The following is an 18613-nucleotide window of genomic DNA, read 5'->3' as shown; positions in this document are numbered from 1 at the left end:
GTCTTGTATTCCAATCATGTGTATCGTCCCACCAAGTTTCAGTGATTCCAATGACATCATATTTCTTTTCCTGTGTTAGTAGTTCCAATTCTCCTTGTTTGTTGCCCATGCTTTTTGCATTAGTATAGAAACATTTTAGTTTGTGATTGTTTTCTCTTTCTCCAATATTTTTATTTTTTAGATTCTTTTGTCTTTGTTCTTCCTTTCCACTTCTAATAGCAGAGTTCTCAATAGCATTTGTCAGGTGTATGGCTTTTTCTGGTCTTTTGCTTCCCTTCCCATGTTGTTCTAGTTTAAAGCTCTCCTTACAATTGTAGGAAGGCGACTTCCAAATACATGCTTTCCAGTCTTCGTAAGGTGCACCCCATCTCTAGCAAGTAGTCCATCGTACAAGTAGTTCACTCCGTGATCCAGAAATCCAAATCGTTGCTGACGGCACCATAGACGTAGCCAGTTGTTCACCTGCAGAATCTTATTCCACCTCCTTGTTCCATGGCCATCCACTGGGAGGATGGAAGAGAAGACCACCTGCGCTCCCAGTTCTTTCACTTTCTTGCCTAAGAAAAGATGGATCATACAGTGGGTGAAAAAAGTATTTAGTTAGCCACCAATTGTGCAAATTCTCCCACCTAAAAAGATGAGAGAGACCAGTAATTTACATCATAGGTAGACCACAACTATGAGAGCCAACATGAGAAAACAAATCCGGAAAATCACCTTGTCTGATTTGGTGAGATTTATTTTTCAAATTAAGGTGGAAAATAAGTATTTGGTCACCAAAACACATGCAAGATTTCTGCCTCTCACAGACCTGAAACTTCTTCTTTAAGAGGCTCCTTCCACTCATTACTTGTAGTAATGTCACCTGTTTGAACTTGTTATCAGTATAAAAGACACCTGTCCACAACCTCAAACAGTCACACTCCAAACTCCACTATGGTGAAGACCAAAGAGCTGTCGAACGACACCAGAAAAAAAATGTAGGCCTGCACCAGGCTGGGAAAACTGAATCTGCAATAGGCAAGCAGCCTGGTGTGATGAAATCAACTGTGGGATCAATAATGAGAAAATGGAAGACATACAAAACCACTGATAATCTCCCTCAATCTGAGGCTTCACGCAAGATCTCACCCCGTGAGGTCAAAATGATCACAGGAACGGTGAGCAAAAATCCCAGAACCACACAGGGTGACCTAGTGAATGACCTGCATAGAGCTTGGACCACCTCAACAAAGGCTACCATAAGTAAAACACTACGCCGCCAGGGACTCAGATCCTGCAGTGCCAGATGTGTTCCCCTACTTAAGCCAGTACATGTCTGGACTTGTCTGAAGTTTGCAAGAGAGCATTTGAATTATCCAGAAGAGTATTGGGAGAATGTTATATTGTCTGATGAAACTGTTGGTAGAAACAAAACTCACCATGATTGGAGGAGACAGAATGTTGAGTTGCATACAAAGAACACTATACTAACTGTGAACCAAGGGGGTGACAACATCATGGTTTGGGGCTGTTTCTCTGCAAAGGGACCAGAATGACTGATCCGTGTACATGAAAGAATGAATGGGGCTATGTATCATGAGATTTTGAGTGCAAACCTCCTTCCATCAGCAAGATGAAAATGAAGATGAAACATGGATGGGTATTTCAGCTTGATAATGATCCCAAGCACACCACCAGGGCAACAAAGGAGTGGCTTCATAAGAAGCATATGAAGGTCCTGGAGTGGTCTAGCCAGTCTCCAGATCTCAACCCCATAGAAAATCTTTGGAGAGATTTGAAAATCCATGTTGCCCAGCGACAGGCCCAAAACATCATTGTTCTAGAGGAGATCTGCATGGAGGAATGGGCCAACATACCACCAACAGTGTGTGCCAACCTTGTGAAGACTTACAGAAAACTTTTGACCTCTTTCATTGTCAACAAAGGATATATAAGTAAATATTGAGATGAACTTTTGTTAATGACCAAATACTTATTTTCCACCATAATTTGCAAAAATATATCTTGCCAAATCAGACAAGTGATTTTCTGGATTTATTTTCTCATATTGACGCTCAAAGTTGTGGTCTACCTATGATGTAAATTACCTTCCTCTCTCATTTTTTTAGGTGGGAGAACTTGCACAATTCGTGGCTGACTAAATATGTTTTCTCCCCACTGTATAAGAGATTTTTATATTATTAATGCTACACATTTCAGAACTGATCTAGCTCCTTTTTCAGGCATATACATAAAAAACATACATCATGGTAGTTATTTACCATATGGAATGTCATCCTCAAACAAATGAGCTGATTAATTAATTAACACCTATGGTGCACATTTACTATAAAACATAAGTATTACATATATTACCAAACAGATAATCCAGTTTTTATTTTACGTAAATAAGTTGTGACATGGACCTTGATAATGTATCACAGGAGGAGATATGGATCACAGAAAGGTCTATTTTCTGTGATATGGGCTTGGAAGTTTTGTTCCAGCATTTCATGTTCAGAGGGGTTAATCCTCCATTTTCTAGGTAAAGCTTATTGGGTGGTGAAGTGCGGGGAAGGAACCGCCCACCATGTCTCCTCACTGGGTGTTGCCTGTATGTAATCAGGTTTGTTTGGCACATGGTGAGAGTGTTTGGGAGTCTGTCAGTGTAGACAGATTTCCATGTCTTCAGGCAGGACACTACAGAGTGGTTTGTGTGCAGAGAGGGAGAAGCCTTCCTTTGTGTGTGGCTCCAGATTGCGTGCTGGACATTGCCCGGCCTATGTTCCCATAGGCCTGAGGGAGCAGAACCCAGCTAAGGACATGTTGGTATTGCTTTGCCTGCTCTGAAGTACGTTTACTTTTGTTTTGCTTATGGGGTTATGAAGTAAATAAACCTGCACTGACTTTGTCAAAAAACGCGCCTCCTGTTTTGATTCTGACGCACCTGAGTGAGTACATACCCCCTACAACGTATGTAGACTTAAAGGTAATGACCCACCATGTATTTTATGATATTATATACAGTATAAACACACGTGGTCAAAATTGTTGGTACCCCTCATTTAAAGACAGAAAAACCCACAATGGTCACAGAAATAACTTGAATCTGAAAAAAGTAATAATAAATCAAAAATCTATGAAACTGAAAAAATGAAAGTCAGACATTGCTTTTGAACCTTGCTTACACAGAGTTAAAAAAAATAAAACTCATGAAATAGACCTGTACAAAAATGATTGTACCCTTAAGTTAATATTTTGTGGCATAACCTTTTGAGGCAATCACTGCAATCAAACTATTCCTGTAAATGTCAATGAGACTTCTGTACCTCTCGACAGGTATTTTGGCCCACTCCTCAAGAGCAAACTACTCCGGTTGTCTCATGTTTGAAGGTTGCCTTTTCCAGACAGCATGTTTCAGCTCTTTCCAAAGATGCTCAATAGGATTTAGGTCAGGGCTCATAGAAGGCCTCTTCAGAATAGTCCAATGTATTCCGCTTAGCCATTCTTGGGTGTTTTTAGCTGTGTGCTATGGGTCATTATCCTGTTGCAAGACCCATGAACTGTGACTGAGACCCAGCTTTCTGACACTGGGCAGCACATTTCTCTCCAGAATCCCTTAATAGTCTTTAGATTTCATTGTACCCTGACACCCTTTGCCAGATTCATCAAAATAGCCACAGAACATTACAGAGCCTTCTGTTATGATTGAGTCACCGTAGGAGGCAAAAACAGAAATACTAGCTAAGTCCAGAAAACCAGAGAAGTTGGCAGCTATCGGATTACAGACCCCTGAACCTATCAACAGCAACTAGCAGTAGCCGTGGGGGTTCCTACGGTGCCCTAGACCCCTCGATCACAGCCGGAGAACTACATAGCCTAAAGACAGAAAGGGAAATCTAAACTGCCCCAGAGCAGACCCCAAAGCAACAGGCTGCCCCCAACATATAATGACGGTGAAGCAAGATGAAAAAACACTCACACAGATAGATAGCTAGGCTGAGCAAACGATGAGGCCCAAACTAACTACAAAGGACAGGATAGAAAAGCTGCTGTCTGTAATCCGCCAAAACCCTATCAAAACAAGAGCCAACAGCTGATAGGGAAAAAAGCCCTGAAGACGCTAGGCTTCAAAAAGACTATATCAGTACTCAGGTATTTTCTGAAGACAGAGCAAAAAGGAATTCAGCACACCCCAGCAGGGAATGGCAGAAATCCAGAAAAACAAGGAAAAATAAAAACAAATGCAAAAACAGAGCAGAAAACTTAGCTTTTGAGGAGCAGGAATCAGACTGGTCTCCTAGAATCCCTCAGAGAGATCACCAGGAAGGCAGAAGGGCGTCGGCTGCCTTATATCCAGTCATCAATTCCCATCACCCAGTCATCATCATCCTGCCCAGATGCTTGGTAATCAGCCTCACTACCTTCCTTCACCAGAAGAGGGAGTTCATCAGACCTTAATGGTGAAGGGGAAAATGAACTCACAACAGCCTCCTCAATGTTTCACAGTATGGACATTGTTTTTCCTGATTTGCTTCATTTTTCTATCTGTGAACATTTTTGTCTCATCTGTTTGTAGTACATTCTTCCAGAAGCTTTGTCGCTTGTCAACATGTAGTTTGGCAAATTGCAGTCTGGCTTTTTTATGATTTTTTTTCTACAATGGTGTCTTCCTTGGTCGTCTCCCATGAAGTCCACTTTGGCTCATACAATGACGGATGGTGCGATCTGACACTGATGTTCCTTGAGCTTGAAGTTCACCATTAATCTGTTTAGAAGTTTTTCTGGGCTCTTTTTTACCATTTATATTATCCGTCTCTTTGATTTATCATCAATTTACCTCCTGTGACCACGTACAAGGAGGTCGGCTACAGTCCCATGGAGTTTACATTTTTTAATTATATGTGCAACTGTAGTAACAGGAGCATCAAGCTGCTTGGAGATGTTCTTATAACTTTTACTTTTAACATGTTAGTCTATAATTTTCTTACCATTCTCCTGAGACAACTCTTTCCTTCGCTTACTCTGATCCATGTTGAGTGTGATACACACCATGTCACCAAACATCACAGTGAGTATCTGTAGCCCTATATAAAGGTCCACTCACTGATTCCAAGATTGTAGACACCTGTGATGCTAATTAGTAGACACACCTTGATTTAAAATGTCCCTTTTGTCACATTATTTTCAGGGGTACCATCATTTCTGTCCAGGCCTATTTCATGAGTTTTATGTTTTTTTCAAATTCTGTGGAAGCATGGCTGAAAAGCAATTTCTGACTTTCATTTCTTCATTTTCATAGATTTTTTATTTATTAGTACTTTTAACAGATTCAAGATATTTCTGTCGCCATTGTGGATTTTTCTGTCATTAAATGAGGGGTACCAACAATTTTGACGACGTGTGTACATGTAAATATATACAGCTCTGACAAAAATTAAGAGACCACTTTCAAACAGATTTTGACCACTGTCTGATTTTTCTCTTTATAGGTATATTTTTGAGTAAAATGTAAATAGTTATTTCAGTCTACAAACTTCTTACAACATGTCTCCGAATTTCCAAGCAATAAATTTTGCATTCTTTTCTTACAAAGGAAAATGGTCAAAATAAAAAAACAATGATTTCAGACCTCAAATAATGCAAAGAAAACAAGTTCATAATCATTTAGAAACAATACTAATGTTTTAACTCAGGAAGAGTTCTGAAATCAATATTTTGTGGAATAACCATGATTTTTAAAGACAGCTTTCATGAGTCTTGGCATGCTTGCCACCAGTCTTTCACACTGTTTCTGGCAAAATAATTTAAGCAGTTCTTCTTTGATGGCTGGTGACTATCCATCATCCTCTTGATTACATTCCAGAGGTTCCAATGGGGTTCTGGTCTAGAGAATGGGCTGCCCATGACGGGATTTTGATTTGGTCTCTTAATTTTTGGCAGAACTGTATATATACTGTATATAGAAAAAAGGGAAAAGCAGCACAAAAAATAAACAAACAAATGCGGGTGCAAGCCTTCCAGGCATATACCAAAACTCAAAAATAGTCCTCAAGATGAAAGCAGCACACCAAAGAGATTCCAGATAAAGTGCTATTTATTAGCCTATCAGGCTAGTTGCCCATACAGCGACGTTTTGGTCCTAGGAATTGTGGACTTGAAAAAGGTCCACAATTCCTAGGACCAAAACGTCGCTGTATGGGCAACTAGCCTGATGGGCTAATAAGTAGCACTTCATCTGGAATCTCTTTGGTGTGCTGCTTTCATCTTGAGGACTATATATATATATATATATATATATATATATACACAGTGCCTTGTGAAAGTATTTGGCAAAACTGATAGAGACATGCCCCAAGTGACTTGCAGCTGTAATCACAGCAAAGGGTGGCGCAGCAAAGTATTAAGGTAAAGGGGCCGAATACTATTGCATGCCCCTTTTTTCAGTTTTTGACTTTCCACAAACATTTAAAATAACCAATAAATTTCGTTCAACTTCACAATTGTGTTCCACTTGTTGTTGATTCCTCACCAAAAATTTACATTTGGTGTCTTTATGTTTGATGCATGATATGTGGGAGAAGGTCGAAAAGTTCCAAGGGGCCGAATACTTTCACAAGGCACTGTGTATATATATATAGATACTGCTCAAAAAATAAAGGGAACAGTAAACAGTACATTGTTTACATGAAAATAGGAAGGGGATAATAAAAAAATAAAAGTGTGAAAAAACGTTAGAAAATTTCTTATTATAAAATCTCTTATTACATAGTATTATCTATACACTCATTCAAACCATTTGGAGTAAGCATGGATAATTTAAAATTTCAGTAGGACTTCCTATTGTTAAGTCTTTGCAATCTGTTGGGCACATTTGCTATTTGCTCAAGAATTATCAGCTTTTTTTGCGGGGGCTGAAAAATATTAATATATTTTGATCCATCAAGTATTTTGTGTTTTGAGGTCCTTTTTGTGCTATCACACCCAAAAAAAAGCTGAAACATTTTCCTGGGCAACACTTCTCAACCATACACTATTCTATAGTGTGAAGTATATTTCTGTGATCTATAAAAGTAAGCAAAAAGCTTTCAAAAATTTTAGTCTTCCTTTTTTTAACCATACAGTGTTAAGTGGTCTGTGAACATTTTTCTGATCTCTAAAACAGAGAAAAAGCATTGAAACATTTTTCTTGAATTTGGTTGTCATCAACATACTTTTGTGCTTTGTTACATTACAGTGGAGTAATCTCACAAAAACAGCTTTGATTGCTGCAGACAACCATTTTTTTTCTTTTTCAGAAAAATAAACTTGGTTTCAATAGACCTAGCAATTACAAAAAGCGTAAGGTGTACGTTAAGAACGGAAAAGTGGCAGAACTGATAATGGTGCACGTAGATGCCGAGGACAAGGGGCAGGTACGACTACGCCTATTGCTGGATCACAGGAAACACGCCCATACACAACACATAGGTTCCTGCTCCAGTTTGCAGGGAGGCACAGTACACCACTTCTGAAGCCAGAGCAGTGCAAACATGTGGTCAGTTAAATAGCAGATAATGCTTCCAACAAGCTCGGCGACACAACCCAGTCTTCCACAGGGTCCAGTCTCACAAGCCTAAAGAATGGATCACTTAATCCTCACCCTGATCCTTCTTCCTCCCACCATGTTGAATCCCAGGAGACTAGTAATCCCACACTAGGACTCTCCAAGTTGCTCTTGACAACACAATTTCTTGATTGTGGCCTCTCAACCTGCATGCTTCAAGAGGGACAGGAGGATGCTTAGTGATGCAAAAACATTAGAGCAGCCACAGCCACAAGAACATAATGGTGGGAAATGGCAAACTTGTTATAAGGAGGAAGATTATCAGGCACAGTTGCCACTAAGTCTTGCTGTTGCTATGTCACGAAAATAAGGTTGCAGTGGTGGGAAACAAGGTTGTGGATGACTAAGTCTCCAATCCAACCTGGAAAACTGTCATGCAGAGCGAGACCAGCAGCGCTGAGTGGAAGTGATCAGCAGCACCGAATAAGACTGGAAAAAGCAGTGGGGTGACCATAGGGAGAAAGCAGTCAACTGTTCTGCAGCACACTGTCAGTCTTAAATTTCTCTGTCAAAGAGTTAGGTGTTCCCCAGTTTGGGACTTTTTTAAACAGAGTACTGAGACAAAGAAATTATCCATTTGCAACCTATGACCTGAAAAGAACAGCAGAGCCCTGAACACTAAGAATCTATCCAGCACCAGCATGATCAGGCACATGTCTTCTAAGCACCTGACATGGTGGTCTGAACCCCTGGGTCCAGGATTAGTGTCATCAGGTGACACCACTGAGTCTGCCCCTGTGCTAGGTACTTCCAAATTCCCTGGCCAAAGCATTGGTGCAGATGCCTCCTGCCCTGCACTTATACTTTCACATTCTGACTTACCATCATCAGGGACTTTAAAATCCTTGTCCAAGAAAAGCATTCAGTTTTCCCTACCTCAAGCCTTGGAACTAAAAAGAAAGTTCTCAGCCACTCACCCACAGGCCCAAATGCTAAAAAGGCACATTCTGAGGTTTCTTGCCGTGGAAATGTTGCCTTTTAGGCAGGTAGACATGGAGGATGTTAGGCGTTGGGATTCTCCCGCTGCATGGGATAGAATCTAAGCATTGCCTGATGCTGTGACTGGTCTGGCCACTGCTAGTGCTACTCAGCACAGACATTGGTCCCAGCGTCTTGCTTAGGCTCATGGTATTCATTTGTTTTCTGCTGGCTCTCCAGCCAATTCTATGGTAACCAGCAATATGCAGGTGCAGCCTGATGCTTGGGAGCCTAAGTCCAGAGTTCACCCTTCTGAGCATGTCCATTAGGTGGCATCTGCTCATTGGTGGTCGAACATTGGCTTATCCGGTGAGATGGCCGGCGGGCGATGTTACGGATGACTGAGCGTGAGCATTTGGGGTGGAGCCTAGTGTAAAAAAGGCTTCCAGCAGCCTACGTGAGTGTGCTAGTATCACATATGTGTGGTGTATGTGAATGGATACTCTACCACTCTGTTTACACATGTCACGCTATACTCTGAGACTACTGTCCTAGGCAGGAAGGGTTAGGACTGGGTAACTTCCCCTTGGCTTAGCATCTGTTTCCTTCTTGTTTGCGGTTAGCACAGTTGAGCTACAGAGCAAGTCCAACCCTCAGGCTATGTCTATGGGAAAGCAACAGGGTCTTGCACCTAACATTACTTTAGTTTTTTCATTGGCTTAGCATCTGTCTCTTTCTTGTGTGCTGTTAGCACAGTAGAGTTACAGAGCAAGTCCAACCCTCAGGCTATATCTCTCTGGGAAAGTGACAGGGTCTTGCACATAGCATCACATTAGTTCTTTACTTGGCTTAGCATCTGTCTCCTTCTTGTGTGTGGTTAGCACATTTGAGTCACTGAGCAAGTAGAACTCACAAGCAGCTTTCCCTGTGACGTTTATCAGGGTTTAGTGCATTGTTTACTTTCTGAAGTACCACTCTGTGCAGTATCTGAGCTGGGTACTCTGAGTTCTGTTCACACATTGTGACGTTGAATACAGTGCGTTTAAGGTGATCGCTCGCTGTTGTTCCATCATTGCACCTTAGCAGCAGATGGACCCCGGGTAGCGATTGCTCTTTAATATTTATTTTTATTCAGTGCAATCCGCCAACACTAACAGAGGATTTCTGCTGACATTTTGACAGCAGTCTATCGGTTCTCGGTCCCCAGCAGCCACTTTTTCTCTCGGTGTGTTATCCGCTCCTTGTACCAGCTCGTGCCCAGGAACATCACCTGTGCCCTTACCAGCGCACATAATGGCATAGTCCACTTAACAACTGACACGTGGACAAGCGCTTGTGGTCAGGAAATCTACATTTCCATGATGGCACACTAGGTGAACATCATGGAGACAGAGTCGAGCCAGTCACACCCTGACATGGCGCATGTACTTCCGATGTCAAGGATTGCTGGCTCTACTTCTACCTCTACTTCTATCTACTTCTACTTAATCTCCTACAGTAGTTCCTGCACCCCCTCCTGCTCCTCCTCCGTAGGGAAGTGGCAACAGATTCTGGGGAACCTAATTTTTGTAGTTGATAAACTGCACACCGAGCAGATACTTAAAGGAATAACAGACCAGACAGATCTATGTTTTTTTGCTGTTGAACCTTCAACTAGGCACGGTCGTGTGTGATAAGGGGTGTAAACTGGTGGTGGCTATGAAGCATTGCAATCTGACACACGTACCATGCTTGGCACATGTACTCAGCTTGGTGGTTCAGCAGTTTCTGAAAACATACCCATATTTGCTAGAGCTTCTTGTCAAGGTACACCACATCTGTGCTCATATCTGCAAGCTGGCTACAGCTGCCGCTGCTCTGGCAATGCTACAGTAGCGCATGAAAGTGCCAGTCATGAACTGGTGTGAGACGTCACTATGAGCTGGAACTCCACAAGGCTTTGTGATCAGAAGAGGTCAGTGGTTAAGTACTATCTTCAACACGCCCATCGCCTCCACACATAACCGAAAAGTGGGTATGGATATCTGACAGTTGTGCATTTCTCCAAGTCTTTACAAAAATGGTGAGTGGTGATGACGACATAGTCAGCTAAACTATCCCGCTTCCGTGCCTACCTAAACAGTCGCTGCTAACAATTAAACATGAATAGTGTTGAGCGATACCTTCCAATATCGGAAAATATCGGATCGGATTGGATCGGATCGATACCCCAAAAATATCGGGTATCGCCGATTCCGATACCGGAAACACAAGCAAGTCAATGGGGCCCAAATATTGGAATGAAAATAAACCCTTTCTTTCCTTGCACATCCAGTTTGGGAGGGGAAGAGTGTGGGTGGGGCGTGGGCGGAGACTGTGCGTGTGTGTGTGCAGGCGGGGTCTGTACAGGTCTTTCGGGGGTCTGTGCGGGCCTGCCGTGGGTCTATGTGGGCCTGCCGGGGGTCTGTGTGGGCCTGCTGGGGGTCTGTGCAGGCCTGCTGGGGGTCTGTGTGGGCCTGCTGGGGGTCTGTACAGGCCTTCCGGGGGTCTGTGTGGGCCATCGGGGGTCTGTGCGGGCCTGCCGGGGGTCTGTGTGGGCTGCCGGGCGTCTGTGCAGGCCTGCTGGGGGTCTGTGCGGGCTGGCGGGGGTCTGTGCAGGTCTGCCGTGGGTCTGTGCGAACTGCCGGGGGTCTGTGCGGGCCTGCCGGGGGTTGTGAGTGTGTGCAGGCATCGTCCGATGGGACTACAAGTCCCATCGGGCTATGCCTGCTACAATGACAGTGATTGACACATTAGCCAATGATGGGACAGTAGTAGTCCCATCATCCGGCCAATGTGTTGAATGTAAAAAAAACAAAAACATACATACTACATACATACTACATACAGTCATATGTTAAAGTTTGGGCACCCCTATTAATGTTAACCTTTTTTCCTTATAACAATTTTGGTTTTTGCAACAGCTATTTCAGTTTCATATATCTAATAACTGATGGACTCAGTTATATTTCTGGATTCAAATGAGGTTTATTGTACTAACAGAAAATGTGCAATCTGCATTTAAGCAAAATTTGACCGGTGCAAAAGTATGGGCACCCTTATCATTTTCTTAATTTGAACACTCCTAACTACTTTTTACTGACTTCCTGAAGCACTAAATTGGTTTTGTAACCTCATTGAGCTTTGAACTTCATAGCCAGGTGTATCAAATCATGAGAAAAGGTATTTAAGGTGGCCACTTGCAAGTAGTTCTCCTATTTGATTCTCCTATGAAGTGTGGCATCATGGGCTCCTGAAAACAACTCTCAAATGATCTGAAAACAAAGATTATTCAGCATAGCTTTTCAGGGGAAGGATACAAAAAGTTGTCTCAGAAATGTAACCTGTCAGTTTCCACTGTGAGGAACATAGTAAGGAAATGGAAGAACACAGGTACAGTTCTTGTTAAGCCCAGAAGTGGCAGGCTGTGATACAAATGGGATATGCATGAGTGAGAGACTGGTATAGATAGGCATCCAGTCAATAAGATAGTGATTGCAGTACATTGAAACATCCATTTGGATACTATGGATTGTGATCGGAATCTGAACTTTTTCTGCCATGAGGAGAGCACACACTCAGGAATGTGAGAAAACAACCACCTGCCCAGGCATTGTTGTGGGAGTCGAAAGGGAGGAATGTGAGAACCAAACCAACTGAGATAAAGGAGGAATGTGAAAAAAAACAAGTTACTGTGCATGACAGCGCGTGATCAAGGTGAAACCTGATTCACTGCGCATGTCAGTGCGTGATCATTCCAATTAATATTATAAAAAGTGCTGACCTCCTCAGCGGGTAGGGACTTTCCAGATGATTCAAGTGGACGCACTTAGTCTGTGATGCTGACCGAGGAGAACCCCTTCCCGCTGATCGAGGTCCCCCGATGCGAAGGGTGATGCTACAATAACTCGGTAATTATTATTGATGCTGAAATCTTTCATGTCATAACTGTCATTTTTCTTAAATCTTGAGTCTATTCATGTGCTATGTAAAACAAAATGATTGCTTGCTAAAATAAAAGATTGTCAATAATCTTTGCCTGGCTGGGATGTCAGTGAGCGCTACGTAAGTTAAGGTAAATAACCTAATTTGGAAGAAAATTTAGCAAGACATAAATTGGCGTAGTCGGCAGGATAATTGAATTTATATATACATATATATATGTATGTGTATATTGCATATAGATATACGGATTTGGAAAAAAAACAAAACTCATAATTGTTATTACTATCATTGTTGAAGATGTTTAGAAAAAAAGAAAAGTCTAAAGTGACTCATATGGAGATCCCCGGCTGGACCGAGGCTCCATATAATATAATAGCACATGAGTTGGCTCATTGTGGCTTGGCAGAACCATGGAAGGATAAGCTCAAGGGTTGTGAACCCACTGATGTTGTTCAAGTACTCAGGGGTGATGTAGAGTTTTTAGGACGGCATATGTGGATTTGTTTTCCCTGCAAAGGCAGGTGATGTAGTTAACCCATGATGTTGTTAATGTACTCATGGGTGTCCCCGCCAAGGTGATGTTGATGTTGTGTCGCTTGGGCGACAAACTTGGATTCTGCTCAGTGCATATCGCGCGATGCATGAGCGGAATCAACAAATGCAGAGGAAGTGCTCTCAATTGGAACAAAAAGTTGCAGAGCTAGGAGGGCAGAAAGTGGTGCTGGATTGCAATACCCATCTGCTCAAAGATAAGTTGGAACATTACCAGAGTGTAGCAGAGAAAGCTGCTATCATAGTTGCTCAAAATAAATATCGCAAGAGAAGAGGAAAAATTGATAAAGAAAAAGTATTCCCACGAAATTCAAAGGTTCAAAAATTGAAATTGCCGGACTAAGAGGACAGGTGATCACCGGAGTACAAACACAAGTTGCTTTGAAAATAGGAAATCTACTGATTAGAAATTACCATGTTTTAGTAGTACCCATTCCGGAATGTATATTGGAAATTGATGTTTTAAAAGGAATAACTTTAAATTTATCAGCTGGCAAATTCTCCTTTGGAGTAAAAAGGGCAGAAATACAAATGAGACCTGTAACGGTAGGAAAAGTAGAACTGCCCCCTGTACATATCCCTCCTGCTACCAAAATGGTGGCAATGAAACAGTATCGAATACCAGGGGGACACAAAGAGATTACTGAAACAATTAAAAATCTGGTGGATGCAGGAGTCATGCGTACCACTACTACTGCATGGAATAATCCAGTCTGGCCAGTTAAAAAGTGTGATGGCTCCTGGCGTATGACAGTGGATTATAGGGAACTGAACAAAAGGTACCCCTCCATTAACAGCTGCAGTGCCAGATACTATCACTATAATAGAAAATATACAGAGTCATAATGGAACTTGGTATGCAGTGATTGATTTGGCTAATGCCTTCTTTACAATTCCAATAGAGGAAAAGGCGCAGGATCAATTTGCTTTTACCTGGTTAGGTTGACAGTATACCATGACCAGATTGCCTCAAGGATGGCTTCATAGCCCTACTATTTGTCACCGGACGGTGGCAGAATATCTAGATCAGTTCTCCTTGCCCTCAGATATGCAAATTTCACACTATATTGATGATATAATGATATAAGGAAATGAGGAGCAGGCAGTGAAATCACAATTGGAAAATCTTCTGGTGCATATGAGGAGCGAAGGATGGGAAATAAATGAAGCAAAGGTCCAAGGACCGGCTCAAGTTGTAAAATTTCTTGGAATACAATGGAATAAAGGACATAGGGAAATTTTACCAAAAGTAAAACAGAAGATTATTAATTTCCCTACTCCCAAGTCTAAGCAAGAGACTCAATCTTATATTGGGCTATTTGGATTTTGGAGACAGCATATACCTCATTTAGGACAGATGCTGTCCCCTTTGTATAAAGTTACGAGGAAGAAATATGAATTTCATTGGGGGGAAGAACAACAAACCGCCTTTGAAATGGTAAAAGAGGCCATACAGCAAGCTGTAGATTTATGGCCAATGACAGCGGGAAGTGTAGAATTGCATGTATCAGTACAAAATATGTATGCAAATTGGTCATTATGGCAAAAACAAGGGGGAAAAAGAGTCCCCTTAGGATTTTGGAATCGAAAATTCCCTGATGCTGGAGAAAAGTATACTCCATTAGAACAACAATTGTTAGCTTGTTATTGGGCATTGGTAGAAACAGAATAGTTAACTTTAGGACATGAAGTCTTATTAAGACCAGCAATACCTATAATGCAATGGGTATTGTCTAACCCTAAAACCAATAGGGTAGGATATGCATAGGAACAAAGTATTATCAAATGGAAGTGGTATGTCTCTAAAAGAGCGAAAAAAAGGGGAAGGCGGGACCGCCACCCTCCATGAGAAAGTTGCAGAAATTGGGGATGACATAGTCAACCCACTTGAAAAAGCATCTATGATGGAGGAATCCCCTGTAAAATGGGGAAAAACCTATGAGGATCTAACTGCAGACCAGCAAGAGCATGCTTGGGTTAATGATGGTTCAGCTAGGTATGTAGGAGGGAAGAGACTATGGAAAAGTGTTGCTTATAATCCAAAGTTGGAAAAGCATCTCCAAATGGAAGGAGAGGGAAAAAGTAGTCAATATGCTGAACTATATGCTGTTTTCCTAGCAATAGCTTTTGAAAAAGGGAGACAATGTCATGTTTTCACTGACTCATGGTCAGTGGCAAATGGTTTAGCAACATGGATGATGGGATGGAAAAAGCATAATTGGATGATTCATGGTAAAGAAATTTGGGGTAGGGAAGTGTGGCAATATTTGGAGGAAATGGTGCAAGAGACACCTACCACTGTCTTTCATGTTGATGCTCATATGCCAATTGACTCACTTGAACGTTTGTGTAACTCTGAAGCAGATAAAGCAGCTGCTATTCGACAAAATACTACTGAGATTGATGCTGGAGAAAAAGAAGCATGGCTGCAAGGTACAGCCGTTTGGGCTCATCAGAAAAGCGGACATCTTGGAGAAAAAGCCACTTACAGGTGGGCCCAGAAGAGAGGTGTGCCTCTGACACTTGACATAATAAAACAAACTATACAACATTGCCCAATAGGTCAACATTCACAAAAACGAGAGGTACCACACACCGTAATGGGACACATAGGCAGAGGCCAGTTACCTGCTCAGATATGGCAAATGGATTTCATCGGCCCTTTGTCAGAGAGTAGGGGGTGTAAGTATGTCTGTACTGCGGTAGATACATATTCAGGACTGATGGTGGGCTTTCCGTGTAAAGCAGCCACCCAATGGAGCACAGAGCGGACCTTAGAGATAATAACACAGTATTATGGGGTCCCCTTACAAATTCAAACTGATAATGGATCTCATTTCACTGGGGATGCCATTAAGAAATATGCTCAGGACAACAATATACAATGGGTATATCATATACCTTACTATCCACAAGCAGCAGGTTTGGTGGAAAGAATGAATGGATTATTAAAATCCACATTGAGAAAACTTAATCAATCTGATACACAGTATGGACAATGGAGAGACAATTTGAGTGAGGCTTTACAGATAATTAACAACAGGCCTATCACAGACTCTATGACTCCTCTCATGAGGATGCTTACACCCAATCTCACCATACATGAGGCACACCTGATAAAGTCCGTCGTATGGTGGAAAACTGATCAAGAAGCACGAATACCGGAACGAGCAACTCCACATTCAGCAGGTTTGGATTTGAGTGCATTGGAAACTGTTGTGATCCCACAGGGGAAAGTAAAACCAATAGCTACAGGATTGGGGTGTCAGATTCCAAAGGACCACTATGGACAGATAGCCACTAGGTCTAGTTTGGCATTAAAGGGGGCCATGGTGGTGGGAGGAGTCATAGATGCAGATTATCAAGGAGAAATCAAAGTATTAATGATAAATTTGGGGAATGAGCCTCTAATTTTGGAGAAAGGACAGCGTATTGCGCAAATGCTTTTGATTCCAATAAATTTGTCAGATGTGCAAGAGGGAACAGCCCCTTCAGAATTAACGATCTGAGGCTCAAAAGGTTTTGGCTCTTCTAACATCACTAATGTGGGAGCCAAAATCTGGGTTCAAAATACCCAAGGACCTCCTTCAGAGGCTGAAGTGATAGCAGTAGGCAAAGACCATACCCTGTTAATTATGAGGCCAGGAGTGGAAAAATGGGAATATATCCCACAAGAAAAATGTTATTTGAGAGAATAATGTTGATTATTGATTTTATAGATTCCAAATCTTCAAATATGGTTAAGTGGAATCCTTGGGCTTGCGTGTTTGGACAGCATCGGTGCCTGGACTCCTGGAATCTGTCTGACTACAAAATTCAGGAAGGAGTACGTTCCGAGGCCAGGAGATTGGAAGGAATACAACCGAACCACCCCGAATGAAAATGCCGGATGTGGAGGTTGGGGAAAACTCACCACTCAAGTGATTTTTGACGTTAATCTCACCATAACTGCAAAATATCCCCCGACCATGGTATTATAATGGGACTAAGTCTACTATATACTTAGCTGATAGTAATGACACTTTGAATATTCAAGCTGAAGATCATATTATTTGTTGGACGACTGAACAATTAACCTTTGATCAGTCGATATGGGAGAATTATAGTTCAAAAGGGGAGAATAAAACTGAGTTCACTTTTACTTTAAACAAAACTATGATTATATTTTGTGGTAATGCCACCAATCGTCAGATGGTGGCGATGACAGGACAGAAATACCCGCCTTGTAATAATCACACGGGAACCTATAATGGAACAGGACTATGCTGTGGGATACCTAGTTTATCATGTGTATCATGGAGAAGGATACTCCGGGTGTATCTGATGTCACAGACTAAAGCTGATCCAGGACAGATGAAGAAGATTCCCACATCATGTGTAAAAACAGGAACTCAATCGCAGAAGACTGTTGTTGCAGCCAAAATAATCTTCCCATCTACTCCTGCATGCCATTATAGGGGAAAAAGGGCATGGTATGATACAGTATTGGGAGGAGTTGGGGCTGTGACTGGGACTTTGAACTCATTTGATATTGAAACTTTGGCAAATAAAATGCATAATGCCGGAAAAGATATCCAAGATGCTTTGACTATACAAGGTAGATGGATGCCTACTATTTGGCGTCCTTGGAAGCAGGCATTACAAATGGATACTTTTCTTTTACAAATGAAAAATGTTTCAGATACTTTAAATTTAGAAATTAATACTAATGTTAGCATAATAGTTAACTGGACAATATGTAAGCTGCAAGCTATATATCAAATTCAGCAGAAAAATAATATGCAAACTCAACTTATGACCGGGAATGAGTTAGTCTGGAGGACCGTATTTAAAAATACAATCCCCAAGGTTTCCTGGTTAAGAATAGAAGCTCCTAAGATGGTTTGCAACGACACTTTGTGTTCAGGACTATTGATTGTTTATAATGTAACCAATCAACAAGTAATGTGTAGATTTGTAGTGATGCCATTATTATTAGGTATTCCTGGACAACAGTGGTTATGGATGCCCAAGTTTAATGGGTTATATATTGATAAAAATAATCGTACTCATGATTTAAGTTTATATGAGGATACTTTAGAGGGGAAAATTTGCAGGTTACAATCAGCCGTATATGAACCATGTTTGTTACAAAATACTATGAATGTATGTGAATTCATCATTTTGCCAACCTCATATAGAATGTTGATTGAAATAGCCCCACAAGAGGTATGTGTAATAACGGATGTTCCAATAATCTCTGGAATGATAGTACCTTATGTGGGATGCCTAAGAAATGTAACCGCACTACAATGGGAAAATCAAACTTTTCTGTTAAGCTCAGATGTAACAACTGCTGCCACTATTGAGTGGGAACCAACAACATTAGAAATCAATAATTGGGAGGTAAATTTAACGAAATTGAAACATATAATTGAACAATCAGAAGAAGGAAAATATATGATTACTCAATTAAATAGAACTATACAAATGCATGTGATAAGCACCACTATAATAGCAGATAAGATTGTAAAAATGGGATCGATTATTGCTGATGCTACCTCTCATCATTGGTATGATATTTTTCTAGGGTATTCGCCCTCAGCTACTAAA

This window comes from Dendrobates tinctorius, unplaced genomic scaffold (genome assembly GCF_039654945.1).
Source record: "Dendrobates tinctorius isolate UK_male_01 unplaced genomic scaffold, ASM3965494v1 ptg000060l, whole genome shotgun sequence".
NCBI lineage: Eukaryota > Metazoa > Chordata > Amphibia > Anura > Dendrobatidae > Dendrobates > Dendrobates tinctorius.
This window is presented reverse-complemented; position numbering follows the sequence as displayed.